Genomic DNA, 16,876 nt, shown 5'->3' on the forward strand with positions numbered 1-16,876 from the left:
GAATTTTACGTTTTGCGTCAAGAATCTGGATCCCTAATGTGGCAGAATTAAAAGAAGAAATTATGCGAGATGCACACAATTTGAAGTATTCCATTCATCCAGGAAGCACGAAAATGTATCGTGATTTGAAGGAAAACTTTTGGTAGCCGAATATGAAGAAGGAGATAGCAGAATGGGTGAGTAAATGCTACACGTGCCAGCGAGTTAAAGCAGAACATCAACGTCCGAGTGGGTTATTGCAACCATTAGACATTCCAGAATGGAAATGGGAAGATCTAGCGATGGATTTCGTAGTGGGACTTCCAAGGACGAAAGCAAATCATGATGCAATTTGGGTTATTGTTGATCGATTGACGAAATCAGCACATTTTCTTCCAATTAATGAGAGATTTTCACTGGACAAGTTAGTGCACTTATATCTTAAAAAAATTGTGATGCGTCATGGAGTACCAGTATCGATTGTATCAGATCGAGATCCTCGTTTTAATTCAAGATTTTGGAGACAATTCCAAGAATGTCTAGGAACGAAGTTGAATATGAGTACAGCCTATCATCCGCAAACTGACGGTCAAAGTGAAAGGACAATTCAAACGATTGAAGACATGCTACGAGTTTGTGCAATCGATTTTGAAGGTAGTTGGGATGAACATTTACCCCTAGTGGAATTTTCTTATAATAACAGCTATCACGCTAGTATTGGAATGCCACCGTATGAAGCACTATATGGGAGGAAATGCAGATCACCAGTGCATTGGGATGAAGTTGGAGAACACAAGATTTTGGGTCCAAAATTAATTCGGCAGACAAAAGAAAAGATTGAACTTATTTGAAAACGAATCGAGGCAGCGCAAAACAGGCAAAGCAGATATGCAGACCAAACAAGAAAGAATATGGACTATCAGGAAGGAGAACACGTATTGCTCAAAATATCGCCATGGAAAGGATTGACCAGATTTGGCAATAAAGGGAAATTGAAGCCACGATATGTTGGGCCATTTGAAATTTTGAAGAAAATTGGGAAGGTTGCGTACGAGTTAGCTCTACCACCCCATATGCAGCACATTTACAACGTATTTCATGTATCTATGCTTAAGAAGTACAATCCTGATACAAGGCATGTAATAGAATATGAACCGGTAGAACTTCAGGCAGATTTATCGTATATAGAGCAGCCGATAAGGATTTTAGATCGGCAAGAGAGGGTATTAAGAAATAAGTCTGTGTCATTAGTAAGAGTCTTGTGGAGAAATCCAGTGGTTGAAGAATCAACCTGGGAGCTTGAAAGTGAAATGTTAGAAAAGTATCCTTAGTTATTTGCATAGTGTGATTCTGAGGACATAATCCTGTTAAGGGGGGGAGAATGTAACGACCGAGGAATTACGCTTGTATTATATTATAGTAATGCTAAATTATGTGTATTATTATGTGATTAAATATGTTAAGTCGTTAAACTCTAACTTCTATGTGTTATGTGTTGGTTGTTTTGATCCAAACGTGTTTTGGATATTTATTGAGTGTTTTATAGTCAGTTATATATATTATATTAAAACCTGTACAACTCAAAACTATGTTTTAAAAGCCCATATTTCAAACAAAATCATTGGCTCTATTTATTAAAAATGCCCTATACCATATCGATATTCTGAACCCCTAGACGTTTTACAAATTGACCTTTTTCGCGAAAAACGACTTTTCCGGACCCCTTCGGGTACCAAAAACCCCACAAAAATTATATTTTTATTTTAAATGATCATGAAATTATCATATATCATTTTTCTTTGTATTTTTGTAATTTTAACAATTTTTGGGAATTTTTAGTATTTATTTTGTATTTATTGGATATTTAAAAATTCAATATTAATACCCAAAAATTATAAAAAATTGGGGCCAAATATTTTTATTAGGAGTGTAATTAGACCCTTAATTTTACTTAGGGGTATTATTTTCATAAATATAAATACCTGAATTATTATTAATTAAATCAGTTAATTATACTTAAAAATCAGAAAATAAAAAGAAAATCAGAAAAGGGAATTAGGGTTAGGGTTTTGTGAAGAACAGCAGCAGAATCAATCGCGAATTTGAGGGTGATTCCGGAGTCCAAATGTAACGACCGATAATTTTGCGTCGTAATTAAGAAAGTAAAGTATGTGTTATGTGATGAGATTATGTGATTAAGCGGTGATTATTTGTCTTATTTGTATACTAGAGTTAAGGAGCGTGGATAAAAACGTTCCAATTTAAAGAGTCAGCTTAGAAGTCGAGCTGTGGTGTCGGGCCGTCAGGTAGAACGGAACCCGTCCTAATATGGAATTAAATAATATAAAATGTGAATTATATGTGAAATGAATGAATAAAGTATTTCGTCTTAAGAGACGTGTTGATTGGCAAATATAATGAGAAGCATAATCGAAATGCTGAGCGTCGGGCCGTCAGGCTGAACGTGACACAGTACGCGTAAAAGATGATAAAGATTAAAGAGGGATAGATGCTATGATCAGACCTGAGTCGTTATATGATCGTATATGTGTGATTGCTAGCCTATGTGCATGACTGTGTGCTCTGTGACATTTTTTATGGATTTAAAGGAATTATTTGATTTAAATAAGGGTTTATTTAACCTTCGTGCATTTTTATAAAATCATCCGAGTAAGATAAAAATATGGGATTTGTTATGTTATCCTTGTAAAGACCTTAGAGACTTTATAAAAATGATAAGTGAATTTGATTGTTGATCTTTGCATTTTTAAATTGATTTTATGTGGAAAATGTATTTATTAAAGCAAGTTTGCGAAATTCATATAAAATTAACCATTCGCTCAAATTCTTATTATGAGTAATGGATAAAAAGCTAATTTCGAGACCTACGTGTTAAAATTGTCATTTTCAATAATTCTCGACTTTCCGAGAGAGATATATTTTATATTTGAATTTTGTTGCATTTAAGTAAAAAGAGAAAGTATGTGTGAGTCAAAAAGGAATTATTAAATTACCATCTTGCCCTTGCTTTGGTGGAGTATAAATCAACCCCTTCCTCCCCATTTTCTTCTTTCTTTCCCGAGCACTCATTCTCTCTTCTCTCTTTTTCTTTCTTTCTCCCGAACACACTCTCTCTCTCTCACTCCCTCTCGGCTCTCTCATCTCTCACCTCTCTCACTAGCATGCAACCATTAAAACACACTCAAACACCGAGATATTGCTTCCATTAGTTGTTATTCTTGGTATATACTTCAATTCCTACTTGCATGTAAGTGATTACAAAGGTTTTGTTGAAGTGATCACTATGGTTGTGTTTAAGAAAAACAATTTCTTGAAGCATAACTATAAGAGTGATTTTAAGAGGTTTTGGAGGTCATAAACTCGAGAAGAGATCCGTCATGGACTCTCTCAAGTTCGACCACCACCGGCCATGATCCAAAGGAGAGCCGGTGGGTTTTCCATGATGTGATTGTTGGATTTTAATGTTGCATATTATGGTTTCTTGAAAGCTTGAAAAAGGGTTTTGTTTCTTTTATTGAAAATTGAGTATGTGATTGGTAAAATGATTTCCTTGATTGTAAAATGAATGTGTGCATGTGATTGTTGCTTAGAAAATCAAAATTGATGATTTGCATGTGAGTTTTTGCTTCGGCTTTATGCTAATAAAAAGGGAAATTGAATTTTGTGACTTGATCTTGGTATGAACTAAGCTTAATTAGTAGGAAATAGAGTTGCATGTTGATTTAAAAGAGGAGTTAGTGATGCATGTCAATGTTTGGTTCTTGGATTGTGAATTTTGAATGTTTGCCGAATGGAAAATGGGTTTAAAAGAGATTGATTTGTGATAAAGTGAATGCATGCATTGAATAATTTGATTAAGGTTGAGTCATTAGGTGATGTTTGGCTTTGTGCTTCGGAAATCTTGATGAAAATGAGTTAAATGACTAAGTTAAGGCTTAAAACAAGTTGAAAATGTGATATAAGACTTTGCATGTCAAGATTGATCTTTGTATGTGTGTTTTCTTGATAAACCCGAATGGGTTGAATCTTTAAAGTGGTTTGTTGTGAGTAGACTTGATTAAAGTAATGATGGATGGTGATTAGATTAATAAGGAATGAATTATTGTTGCATGCTAAGTTTAGGTTCGAATTTTTGAGTTAATAAGAAAGGAAATTGACTTTTGTGAGATAATCTTGGTAAACACTAAGTGTGAATAGCCTAAAAGTGATTGCATGTTAGTTTTAAAACAAGATCAAGATGTGCATGTCATTGATTTGTCCTTGAGATGTGAATTTGAGTTATTGCCGAATGAAATGGAGTTAAAATGGATTAATTTGATGAATGAATGGATGCATGTTGTAATTTAGGTGAAAATCAATTATGTTAAGGAACTTAGTTGGCTTACTTGATAAAGATAAAGTGTTTGATATCGTGATAAGTTGAAATTAAATTGCATGTGAGCATGTATGTATGTTTTGGTTCGAATGGTTGTTGATCAAGAAAATGGTGCTCGTTTAAATGTGGAATCATGCTAGAACTAAAGTTGTATGGTATGATTTTTGAGAAATTTGATTGTATATGTATGATTATGGTTCGAATTTTTATAATTAAAAGAAAGGAGAATGATTCTTTAATGGTTTAGAATAAGCTATGTGTTTATATGAATTAAAATGCGTATTTGGTAGATTTTAAAAGATATAAGTGATAGTTGTGGACATAAATATTTGGTTGTAAATGGGTCTAGTACTCGTAAAAGAGTCGTGTTAGTGTGATTTGAGAAATATCCTAGGTCAAGCGAGTACGCTTTGATTGCTAGGTATATAAGGATATAAAAACTTCGAGAAAGGATTGTGCTATGTGCTATGTGCTGTGTGCTTATTTGTATAAGCTATATTCGTATGCTCGAGACAAAGATATAATCGAGTTATCGTATAGAGAGATCGTTCCGGGAACGAGAGTTGGGAATCTAATTAAGATTTTTGGTTTTTATTATAGATTCGGAGCGTGAGGGCATTCATGCTAGGAAAGGGAAAAGTATACTAGGTGGCAGTAGTTCAACCCTCAGGAAAGCAATTTCAGGCAAGTAACTCTGATTACTTGTGTAAATGATTATAAAGGAAATAATGTTCATACCATGTAGAGTATTGAACTGTTAAAGTACAAAACCCTTGCTTTATGAAACCCTGATATTGATTTGAAGTACCCTTGTTCTTGATAACCTGTTATTGATAATCCTATTAATTTCACCCTTTGATAATCTGCCTTTCTGTTCCAGTTTCCTATAATGCCATGAATCATATTGAACCTTTAATTATCTTGGATAACTCTGTTAATGATACCCTGTTTCTCTTGATCGCCCTAATGATCCCTAAGTTATTATTGATCCTTCAAATTTAGTACCTTATTATCCTTGATATAGAATTCTTGAGAATTGTTCCTTGCGTATCTTTGATTCACTCCCTGAACTTTGTTTCTTTAAAATCTGAATTAAGAATGAGTTTCGATTTGAAAGAGTCCGAATGATTTCAAATGCTTGGTAATGATAAAATGGATTTTAGAAAACCTATTTGTTTTTCCAACTCAAGGTTTTCCGAATGAATTCCTGATGGATTGGATTGAGACGTAAGAGGCTAGTGGGACTAGTCCAGTCATGGTAAGAGGCTAGTGGGACTAGTCCAATTTAAGGCTGAAATTATGCCGAATGGTACCTTAAAGACCGGAATGGAGGTCGATACGGGCTGATCACCCGTATATAATGAAATGGAAAGATAAGTGATCCAATCAAGGGTTCTAAATGATTATTTAAAAAGGGAACTGAAACTTTTATTCAGTAAATTGATTTTTGGAAATGAAAATGGTTTATACTGCTTTAAAAAGAGTTGATTATGTTAATGTGGAGCTTAAAGCTCGGAACCCTGATTCCTGAAATTGTTGATCATATGAATGATTCTATATCTTGAAATACTGTTGCTTTCCTCTATCGAAAGATCTATTTTGATCCTATAATGAATTGTGATGAATGTCGGCTTTCGCCCTGTTTCGAGCTTTGTTTCTTGAAAGCCCAACTATTCTTCGGATACCTTTTCCTTATCCCAAAGAAAACAAAAAAAAATATATGGAAATCTGCCACCTAGATTAGCTAAAGTAGAATACCCTAGTTTGTTCAAAGTATATTGAGATTTGATATTATAGAACTGCTATTTAGTTACTTGCTGAGTTTTATACTCATTTGTTTTGTCTTAATCTAACCATGGCAGTTAAGCAAGAAGATGGCCAGGCTTAGGTGCACTGCTCGTAAGAGCGTACCTGGTGGTCCCTACCGTGTTGAGGGCTTCCAGTTGCCAGAGCAGGTAGTACAAGTTTTGAGTGAGCTCGCGCCTAGAAAGAGGTGTTAAAAGATACAACGGGTTATCTGTCGGTTCCCAGCCGGAATCGATATTGATTATTTAATAATATTTTGGGTTTGTAAGTTATATTTTATGATTGGTAGTTGTAATATTGTCTCATACTTTATCCTGTTGATCCTGTTAGTAGTTAATCGGGGTTTATGCATATTTTATTATTAGAATAGAGGTGTGTGAGTCCTCATTTCCTAACCCCGAGATTGAGGGCGTCACAAGTTGGTATCAGAGCTACAGGATCTAGTCCCTGAGACAAGTTAGGTTTTAAAGGGGGTATTTTGGGAATATATCTATATCGCGAGAGAATTCGACTCCAGAGTTGAGTTAGACTATTAGGTATAGTCTAAGGAAAGTGTTTGATTGGTAAAGCAGAAACTAGAGTTAGGGTGTGAGTTAGCTGGAAGCTTTATTTGACCCTAACATTGTTTCTTGGTTGCTGTTTTATGTTTTCTCTCAGGATCCTAGTAGTAGTAGTGATTCAGACTCAGAGATTAGCTTGACTGGTACCCCTGTGGACCCTATTCCACCCTCTCCAGAGGAGCCTGTTTATGTTAGTTCAGACCCAGAGGAGGACCCTTCTGAGAGTAGTGAGATCCCCATGCAGATTTCACCCTTGAGGCCTGATTCAGAGACCCCTGCCCCTGAGCCAGAGTCGGAGATGCCTAAGACTGTTCCTATCAGTGTTGGTGGCATGTTAGCCCAGGACCGAGACTTTGTGTACTCCCGCATTCCTGAGTTGGGAGCTTTGGTGGATAAGCTAGCCAGAGAGTCTAGGCAGAGTGTTTCTGTTATGGATGATGAGTGGCGAGTTCGGGTGAAGATGGTGGAGCAGGTTGCCAGGAAGAGATTGGATGAGGGACCATCCACTAGTGATGCTGATGCTGAGGCCCAGAGGCTGCATAAGATCATTCGCTGGATGTTGGTTGTGTTGAGAGAGATCCTAGATGATTAGACGGGACTGTTGGTTGAGCCCGTAGATTGTTGTTATTGTTTTCAGTGCCGGTAGGCTTTGGGATACTTGGTCAGATGCCGGGATCCCTTTGTATTTCAGACCAGTGTAGTAGTAGTAGTAGTTGGAAGTTAGGGGTAGATAGGGGGATGTTTTCCAGTTTTTCCTCTGTTTAACCCTGCTATTTATTGTACCTTGTTTCAGAACCTTAAAATCCAGAATATTTCCTATGTAACCCTCGATTTAAATAAATCTATTATCTTGCTTTCCTTTGTGCACCTTGTTTATCTTATAAACTGTTCTCAATGCCATGTTTTAAATAGAGCTATGTTTTCGTACAACCATGTCTAAAGATCATAAAACCCTATTCCGTGCCATGATAAAACAACACTGATATGAGAATTATGTAGTAATAGGATTGCATGTGCAAATTGGGTAAAACTTAAAACCCACAAAGGAGATTTCATAAAAAATTGTTGTTATATATATGCCATGCTATCGTATTGCTAAATAATTGCTCAATCAGGTTTGTAAGAAATGGCCAACTCACCAGATCACCAAGAAGAAGAAATTCCCACCCAAGACCCAGAAATAAACCCATAAACCACTTTGATGAGCAGACTTGCTCAGCTTTTGCAACAACCTGTGGCCCCAAAAGTTGGAAATTTCAAGCACTTTCAATCTGTTCATCCTCCAGAGTTCTTAGGTTTGCCAGATCCAATTAAAGCACAGTCGTGGTTGAGAGAGATGGAAAAAGCCTTTGAGCTAGTCGAAGTTAAGGACGATAAGAAAGCTCAGTACGCAAGTTATTATTTGAGGGATGAAGCAAGTTTCTGGTGGGAGTCTTCTAAGGCGTTGTTGGAAGGCAAAGACTTATCTTGGGAGAAGTTCACTGAGATGTTTCTGGAAAAATATTTTCCAAGTTATATGCAAGATCAGTTGGAGATGAAATTTTTGGATCTTAGACAGGTGGAAATGTCGGTAGCAGAATATGAGGTGAAGTTTTCGGAATTGTCAAGGTTCGTACCAGAGTACGTGAAAACTGAAGCAAAGAAGGCTAAGAGGTTCCAACAGGGACTTAAGCCGTGGATTAGGAGTCAAATAGCGATGTTGGAGATCAAGAACTATGCTACTTTGGTTCAGAAAGCAATGATAGTGGAAGGTGAGCGGGAAGCTGCTCGAAGAGAAAATGAAGGAAGAAAGAGGAAGTTTGAAAGCTCTGAGCAAGAGCAAGGAAGTTCAAAGTTCAGAGGAAAGTTTGGGAAGAATGGTGGAGGTCAGAACAAAAAGTTCCAGAAGTTTAGACCCGGGAATGGAGCTCAGAAGAACCGTTTCCAGAAAGCTGGACAATCGGGAAAGGAAAGCAGACCCCAGATGCAAGAATGCAGGAACTGTGGAAAGAGACACCCGGGGAGGTGTAATAAGCTGGATATAACATGTTTTAAGTGCAACCAGAAGGGGCATTATTCTTCGGAATGTTCAAATGAAATAAGGAAGCCTGATTTGGCTTGTTTCAAGTATGGCAAGGTAGGCCATATGGCTAGAAATTGCAAGGAGCCTGTGCAGAAGGCTAATGTTCTCAGAATTGCTGGACCGCCATCTCTCCCAGCACCATCAGCTCAACCCAGAGCTAGGACCTTTAACATGTCAATGAAAGATGCGGTGCAAGATGTGGACGTGGTAGCAGGTATGCTTGTTATAAACTCAGTAGAAGTAAAAGTTTTGATTTGTTCTGGAGCAACCAGATCTTTTATTTCTGAAAGCATTCTTGATAAGTTAAATTGTGTTGCGTACCCTCTAGAGCCTAAGTTGATTATAGAGGTAGCAAATCAAGAGAAAGTTGTTGTTAATAAGATTTGTCCCGATTGTGATGTGTCTATAGAAGGTCGACACTTTTCTGCTGACTTAATTCCTTTTAAGTTAGGAGAATTTGAGGTTATTCTAGGAATGGATTGGTTGTCAAATCATGAGGCACAAATAGAGTGTAAAAGTAAGAAAGTGAAGTTAAAAACCAAGGATGGTGAGGAAGTGATATTTAAAGGAAAAAGGCAAGATAAGAAGTTTCTAACGGTTATTGAGATGAGAAGATTAATGCGTCAAGGATGCGAGGTTTATTTGGCTCATGTCGTGGACGTGGAGAAAGAATCTGTAAGGATCGACGATATTCCGGTAGTAAGAGATTTTCCAGACGTGTTTCCTGTTGAATTGCCTGGACTACCTCCAGACAGAGAGATCGAGTTTATGATTGACTTGGCTCCTGGTACGGAACCAGTGTCGAAAGCTCCCTATCGCATGGCGCCGGTTGAAATGAAGGAATTGGTAGCTCAGTTGCAAGAGTTGTTGGACAAAGGAGTAATCCGATGGAGTGTATCCCCGTGGGGCGCACCAGTGTTGTTTGTAAAGAAGAAGGATGGAAGTATGCGATTGTGTATCGATTACCGTGAGCTGAATAAGTTGACGATCAAGAATAAGTACCCTCTACCGCGGATTGAGGACTTGTTTGACCAATTAAAAGGAGCTTCGTGTTTCTCAAAGATTGATTTAAGATCTGGGATCATCAATTAAAGATCAAAGCGGAAGATATACCCAAGACAGCGTTCCGAACAAGATACAGACATTATGAGTTTTTGGTGATGGCATTTGGCTTGACGAATGCGCCAGCTGCATTTATGGATCTTATGAATAGAGTGTTCAAGCAGTATTTGGACAAGTTCGTGATTGTGTTTATTGACGATATACTTATTTATTCCAAAACGGAGGAAGATCATAAGGAGCATTTGAGGATTTCCTTGGAAATTCTGCGAAAAGAGAAGCTGTATGCAAAGTTTTCAAAGTGTGAATTTTGGCTAAAGGAAGTGCAATTTCTTGGTCATGTAGTTAATAAAGAAGGAATTAAAGTGGATCCAGCCAAGATAGAAGCTGTAATGAATTGGGAAAGACCCAAGACTCCGACGGAAGTCAGAAGTTTTCTGGGATTAGCCGGATACTATAGAAGATTTGTGCAAGATTTCTCAAAGATTGCCGTTCCATTGACAAAATTGACAAGAAAGAATGAGAAGTTCATTTGGACAGAAAAGTGTGAGGAAAATTTTCAAGAGTTAAAGAAGAGATTGGTAACCGCCCCAGTGTTGGTATTACCAGATGATAAAGGTGAATTTATGATATTCAGTGATGCTTCCTATAAAGGACTTGGATGCGTGTTAATGCAACATGGGAAGGTTATAGCATACGCGTCAAGGCAACTCAAGCCGCATGAGCAAAAGTATCCAACGCACGATTTGGAATTGGCAGCAATTGTATTTGCCCTTAAGATTTGGAGGCATTATTTGTACGGGGAAAAGTGCGAGATTTATACGGACCATAAGAGCTTAAAGTATATCTTTACTCAGAAAGAACTAAATATGTGACACAGAAGGTGGTTGGAATTGATCAAAGATTATGATTGTGCGATAAACTATCATCCTGGAAAGGCAAATGTGGTAGCTGATGCTTTAAGTCGAAAGGAAAAGTTGAATATGTTAACGTCATCAGAAGAATTAATCAAGGACTTTGAAAAGATGGAAATAGTGGTGCAGACTCCAGAATGTGGAGGTGAAGCCATTTATGCAATACAGTTTCAACCTGAAATTTTGGAAAAGATTAGATGCTGACAAGAGCAAGTGATGAATCGCGAAAGGAATAAGTTGACGGGAGAAGAAATTAAAGCTCAAAAGGATGGAAAAGGGATATAGCGTGTTAACTCACGTATTTGGATACATGATGTTGTGGAACTAAAGCACGAGATTTTGCAAGAAGCGCATAACTCGAGATTTTCAATTCACCCTGGGAGTACGAAGATGTACCAGGATTTGAAAGAAAATTTTTGGTGGTCAAACATGAAAAAGGAAATTGCGGAATGGATAAGCAAATGTTACACGTGCCAAAGAGTTAAAGCGGAACATCAAAGGCCAAATGGATTGCTTCAGCCACTGGACATACCTGAATGGAAATGGGACCATATCGTGATGGATTTCGTGGTAGGATTACCTAAAACCAAGTCTAATCATGATGCGATTTGGGTGGTAATTGATCGATTGACAAAGTCAGCACATTTCTTGCCGATAAAGGAAATGTTTTCATTAGAGAAGCTGGTCAAATTGTATCTGGATGAAATCGTGATGCGTCACGGAGTTCCTGTATCTATCGTTTCTGATAGAGATCCAAGGTTTAATTCGAGATTTTGGTGACAATTCCACGATCATTTGGGAACGAAATTGAAAATGAGTACAGCATATCATCCGCAGACAGACGGATAAAGTGAAAGGACAATTCTGAAAATTGAGGATATGTTACGAACCTGCGCAATAGATTTCAAAGGAAATTGGGACGATCATTTGCCCTTAGTTGAGTTTTCCTACAACAACAGTTATCACGCAAGTATTGGCATGCCGCCTTATGAAGCGTTGTATGGAAGAAAGTGTAGATCCCCTACTTATTGGGATGAAGTTGGTGAGCGCAAGTTAATTGGCCCCGAGCTAGTGCCGCAAACGAAGGAAAAAGTTGAAATTATAAGAAAGAGATTAATTGCAGCTCAAGACCGACAGGCAAAGTACGCGAATCAAGAGCGGAAAGATGTGCAATTCGAAACTGGAGACAAAGTCTTGTTGAAGATATCTCCTTGGAAAGGTTTAACTCGATTTGAAAAGAAAGGAAAGCTAAGTCCAAGGTACATTGGACCATTTGAAGTATTGCGACAAGTTGGGAAAGTGGCGTAAGAATTGGCGCTGCCGCCGTAAATGCAACATCTGCATAATGTATTTCATGTATCTCTCCTGAAAAAGTATAATGCCGACGCGAGCCATGTGATCGAGTTGGAACCAGTAGAAATCCAACCAGATTTGTCCTATGTGGAACAACCAGTGCGAATTTTAGATCGAAAAGAAAGGACGCTTAGAAATAAAGTTGTACCTCTAGTTAGAGTGTTGTGGAGAAATCCACTAGTCGAGGAATCGACTTGGTAATTAGAAAGCGAAATGAAAGAAAAATATCCCCATCTATTTGCTTAGATTAGATTCTGGGGACAGAATCCTTTTAAGGAGGGTAGATTGTAACGACCGAGAATTTTGCGTCGTAATTAAGAAAGTAAAGTATGTGTTATGTGATGAGATTATGTGATTAAGCGGTGATTATTTGTCTTATCTGTATACTAGAGTTAAGGAGCGTGGATAAAAACGTTCCAATTTAAAGAGTCAGCTTATAAGTCGAGCTGTGGTGTCAGGCCGTCAGGTAGAACGGAACCCGTCCTAATATGGAATTAAATAATATAAAATGTGAATTATATGTGAAGTGAATGAATAAAGTATTTCGTCTTAAGAGACGTGTTGATTGGCAAATATAATGAGAAGCGTAATCGAAACGCTGAGCGTCGGGCCGTCAGGCTGAACGTGACCCGGTACGCGTAAAAGATGATAAAGATTAAAGAGGGATAGATGCTATGATCAGACCTGAGTCGTTATATGATCGTATATGTGTGATTTCTAGCCTGTGTGCATGACTGTGTGCTCTGTGACATTTTTTATGGATTTAAAGGAATTATTTGATTTAAATAAGGGTTTATTTAACCTTCGTGCATTTTTATAAAATCATCCGAGTAAGATAAAAATATGGGATTTGTTCTGTTATCCTTGTAAAGACCTTAGAGACTTTATAAAAATGATAAGTGAATTTGATTGTTGATCTTTGCATTTTTAAATTGATTTTATGTGGAAAATGTATTTATTAAAGCAAGTTTACGAAATTCATATAAAATTAACAGTTCGCTCAAATTCTTATTATGAGTAATGGATAAAAAGCTAATTTCGAGACCTACGTGTTAAAATTGTCATTTTCAATAATTCTCGACTTCCCGAGAGAGATATATTTTATATTTGAATTTTGTTGCATTTAAGTAAAAAGAGAAAGTATGTGTGAGTCAAAAAGGAATTATTAAATTACCATCTTGCCCTTGCTTTGGTGGAGTATAAATCAACCCCTTCCTCCCCATTTTCTTCTTTCTTTCCCGAGCACTCATTCTCTTTTCTCTCTTTTTCTTTCTTTCTCCCGAACATACTCTCTCTCTCTCACTCCCTCTCGGCTCTCTCATCTCTCACCTCTCTCACTCGCATGCAACCATTAAAACATACTCAAACACCGAGATATTGCTTCCATTAGTTGTTATTCTTGGTATATACTTCAATTCCTACTTGCATGTAAGTGATTATAAAGGTTTTGTTGAAGTGATCACTATGGTTGTGTTTAAGAAAAACAATTTCTTGAAGCATAACTATAAGAGTGATTTTAAGAGGTTTTGGAGGTCATAAACTCGAGAAGAGATCCGTCATGGACTCTCTCAAGTTCGACCACCACCGGCCATGATCCAAAGGAGAGCTGGTGGGTTTTCCATGATGTGATTGTTGGATTTTAATGTTGCATGTTATGGTTTCTTGAAAGCTTGAAAAAGGGTTTTGTTTCTTTTGTTGAAAATTGAGTATGTGATTGGTAAAATGATTTCCTTGATTGTAAAATGAATGTGTGCATGTGATTGTTGCTTAGAAAATCAAAATTGATGATTTGCATGTGAGTTTTTGCTTCGGCTTTATGCTAATAAAAAGGGAAATTGAATTTTGTGACTTGATCTTGGTATGAACTAAGCTTAATTAGTAGGAAATAGAGTTGCATGTTGATTTAAAAGAGGAGTTAGTGATGCATGTCAATGTTTGGTTCTTGGATTGTGAATTTTGAATGTTTGCCTAATGGAAAATGGGTTTAAAAGAGATTGATTTGTGATTAAGTGAATGCATGCATTGAATAATTTGATTAAGGTTGAGTCATTAGGTGATGTTTGGCTTTGTGCTTCGGAAATCTTGATGAAAATGAGTTAAATGACTAAGTTAAGGCTTAAAACAAGTTGAAAATGTGATATAGGACTTTGCATGTCAAGATTGATCTTTGTATGTGTGTTTTCTTGTTAAACCCGAATGGGTTGAATCTTTAAAGTGGTTTATTGTGAGTAGACTTGATTAAAGTAATGATGGATGGTGATTAGATTAATAAGGAATGAATTATTGTTGCATGCTAAGTTTAGGTTCGAATTTTTGAGTTAATAAGAAAGGAAATTGACTTTTGTGAGATAATCTTGGTAAACACTAAGTGTGAATAGCCTAAAAGTGATTGCATGTTAGTTTTAAAAAAAGATCAAGATGTGCATGTCATTGATTTGTCCTTGAGATGTGAATTTGAGTTATTGCCTAATGAAATGGAGTTAAAATGGATTAATTTGATGAATGAATGGATGCATGTTGTAATTTAGGTAAAAATCAATTGTGTTAAGGAACTTAGTTGGCTTACTTGATAAAGATAAAGTGTTTGATATCGTGATAAGTTGAAATTGAATTGCATGTGAGCATGTATGTATGTTTTGGTTCGAATGGTTGTTGATCAAGAAAATGGTGCTAGTTTAAATGTGGAATCATGCTAGAACTAAAGTTGTATGGTGTGATTTTTGAGAAATTTGATTGTATATGTATGATTATGGTTCGAATTTTTATAATTAAAAGAAAGGAGAATGATTCTTTAATAGTTTAGAATAAGCTATATGTTTATATGAATTAAAATGCGTATTTGGTTGATTTTAAAAGATATAAGTGATAGTTGTGGACGTAAATGTTTGGTTGTAAATGGGTCTAGTACTCGTAAAAGAGTCGTGTTAGTGTGATTTGAGAAATAGCCTAGGTCAAGCGAGTACGCTTTGATTTCTAGGTATATAAGGATATAAAAACTTCGAGAAAGGATTGTGCTGTGTGCTATGTGCTGTGTGCTTATTTGTATAAGCTATATTCGTATGCTCGAGTCAAAGATATAATCGAGTTATCGTATAGAGAGATCGTTCCGGGAACGAGAGTTGGGAATCTAATTAAGATTTTTGGTTTTTATTATAGATTCGGAGCGTGAGGACATTCGGGCTAGGAAAGGGAAAAGTATACTAGGTGGCAGTAGTTCAACCCTCAGGAAAGCAATTTCAGGCAAGTAACTCTGATTACTTGTGTAAATGATTATAAAGGAAATAATGTTCATACCATGTAGAGTATTGAACTGTTAAAGTATAAAACCCTTGCTTTATGAAACCCTGATATTGATTTGAAGTACCCTTATTCTTGATAACCTGTTATTGATAATCCTATTAATTTCACCCTTTGATAATCTGCCTTTCTGTTCCAGTTTCCTTTAATGCCATGAATCATTTTGAACCTTTAATTATCTTGGATAACTCTGTTAATGATACCATGTTTCTCTTGATCGCCCTAATGATCCCTAAGTTATTACTGATCCTTCAAATTTAGTACCTTATTATCCTTGATACAGAATTCTTGAGAATTGTTCCTTGCGTATCTTTGATTCACTCCCTGAACTTTGTTTCTTTAAAATCTGAATTAAGAATGAGTTTCGACTTGAAAGAGTCCGAATGATTTCAAATGCTTGGTAATGATAAAATGGATTTTAGAAAACATATTTGTTTTTCCAACTCAAGGTTTTCCGAATGAATTCCTGATGGATTGGATTGAGACGTAAGAGGCTAGTGGGACTAGTCCAGTCATGGTAAGAGGCTAGTGGGACTAGTCCAATTTAAGGCTGAAATTATGTCGAATGGTACCTTAAAGACCGGAATGGAGGTCGATACGGGCTGATCACCCGTATATAATGAAATGGAAAGATAAGTGATCTAATCAAGGGTTCTAAATGATTATTTTAAAAGGGAACTGAAACTTTTATTCAGTAAATTGATTTTTGGAAATGAAAATGGTTTATACTGCTTTGAAAAGAGTTGATTATGTTAATGTGGAGCTTAAAGCTCAGAACCCTGATTCCTGAAATTGTTGATCATATGAATGATTCTATATCTTGAAATACTGTTGCTTTCCTCTACCGAAAGATCTATTTTGATCCTATAATGAATTGTGATGAATGTCGGCTTTCGCCCTATTTCGAGCTTTGTTTCTTGAAAGCCCAACTATTCTTCGGATACCTTTTCCTTATCCCAAAGAAAACAAAAAAAAACAAAAAATATATGGAAATCTGCCACCTAGATTAGCTAAAGTAGAATGCCCTAGTTTGTTCAAAGTATATTGAGATTTGATATTGTAGAACTGCTATTTAGTTACTTGCTGAGTTTTATACTCATTTGTTTTGTCTTAATCTAACCATGGCAGTTAAGCAAGAAGATGGCCAGGCTTAGGCGCACTGCTCGTAAGAGCGTACCTGGTGGTCCCTACCGTGTTGAGGGCTTCCAGTTGCCAGAGCAGGTAGTACAGGTTATGAGTGAGCTCGCGCCTAGAAAGAGGTGTTAAAAGATACAACGGGTTATCTGTCGGTTCCCAGCCGAAATCGATATTGATTAAATAATATTTTGGGTTTGTAAGTTATATTTTATGATTGGTAGTTATAATCTTGTCTCATACTTTATCCTGTTGATCCTGTTAGTAGTTAATTGGGGTTTATGCATATTTTATTATTAGATTAGAGGTGTGTGAG

Source organism: Apium graveolens, chromosome 6 (assembly GCF_009905375.1).
Source record: "Apium graveolens cultivar Ventura chromosome 6, ASM990537v1, whole genome shotgun sequence".
Lineage (NCBI taxonomy): Eukaryota > Viridiplantae > Streptophyta > Magnoliopsida > Apiales > Apiaceae > Apium > Apium graveolens.